Source organism: Trachymyrmex septentrionalis, unplaced genomic scaffold (genome assembly GCF_001594115.1).
Source record: "Trachymyrmex septentrionalis isolate Tsep2-gDNA-1 unplaced genomic scaffold, Tsep1.0 scaffold131, whole genome shotgun sequence".
In the NCBI taxonomy this organism is placed as follows: Eukaryota; Metazoa; Arthropoda; class Insecta; order Hymenoptera; family Formicidae; genus Trachymyrmex; species Trachymyrmex septentrionalis.
The window spans coordinates 1,292,242-1,293,503 of record NW_017304450.1 but is presented as its reverse complement, the minus strand read 5'-3'; the positions used below and the strand labels follow the sequence as shown (position 1 = coordinate 1,293,503).

Genomic DNA, 1,262 nt, shown 5'->3' with positions numbered 1-1,262 from the left:
TATATATATATATATATATATATATAATATTTATATTCGAGTAGACATAAAAAGAACAATTTTACTGAAGTATATTATCTGTAAAAATGTAGATAAATACAGATCTGAAAATGGACCATAATTAATATTTAATGGAAAATAATTACGATAGGAAACTCAAGTCTTTTGACGAACAAAAAGATTGGACATTTTAGCAAACAATTTGAACATCCTAATGCCAACATAGTAATAATTAATCCAACAAATTATTTTCATCTCTCTCTCTCTCTCTCTCTCTCTCTCTCTCTTTCTCTGTATCTATAATAGTTAAATTTGTAGATCAGTAAAATTATTCTTTTCGTAAATAATGTATGCAAAACAATTGACAACAAATGACAACGGTGAGAACGTTCGTTAAATTCTGATGAGTAAAAAACGTTTTCCTAAAATAGCCACGTGAAGTTACGCCGCACACATCGCGCATCGGTTGAAAACGTTAATGACAAAAAACATACAGCTTCGTGTTTATTCTGTACCATTACATTTCTGTAATGATCCTACTTTTCCGTCTCTCCCGTCCCATCCCTCCAATGATCCAACGTAATTGCGCGGCTTTTCGAATACTCTTTCACGTTTCACATTATTTCTTGCGTATCTTAATCGCACGGTGTTGCACGGACGTCGCACGGAATTAAGTCTGCGTTTCTATCTTTAACCGCTTTTATGCGCGCGGCGGCGAAATATACACCAGCCCGGCAATTTCGTTCGGCTGGAATATTTATCGCTGCACGAGAAAGTCCGTTCCGACGCACCGCGCGCCACACACAAAATCCAGCAGAATCATCAAGCTTAATTATTTCGACGTTAAATTCTGCCGTTCCTAATACAGAAGGGCAAAATTGAATTTTTATGGCACGATTAAAGATGGACTCGCGATACTCACGAGTCTCAGTGGTATTTTTAACCAGAAAATATGTTTTGAATGCAAACGCGCGCGTTTATAATATTATAGCAATTACATTAACTCTTCTCATTTAAGATCGTCCAACGAATAATATACCGCTTGCTTTTAACAATTGTGTAATTTATCTCACTTCGAGCATCCTAAATATACAATATTTTTATATTAAAATCTATCGTTTCCCACATCGAAGCAGCGAGTTTGAATATTTGAAGATCGCGTCTGCGAATTTATTGATTTTACAAATAGAAGAAATGAGAATTTAACATTTTAACTTGAAGAGATTCGAAGAACTAAAAAACTTCTAAGATGAAAACTTCTA

General features: G+C 34.5%; 1 protein-coding gene across 1 annotated transcript in view; it reads left to right on the top strand.

Moving 5' to 3' along the window:
- The window catches only part of LOC108757063 (ABC transporter G family member 9), a 131,764-nt gene that overhangs the window by 112,518 nt on the left and 17,984 nt on the right, over positions 1-1,262 (top strand). The window lies entirely within an intron of this gene.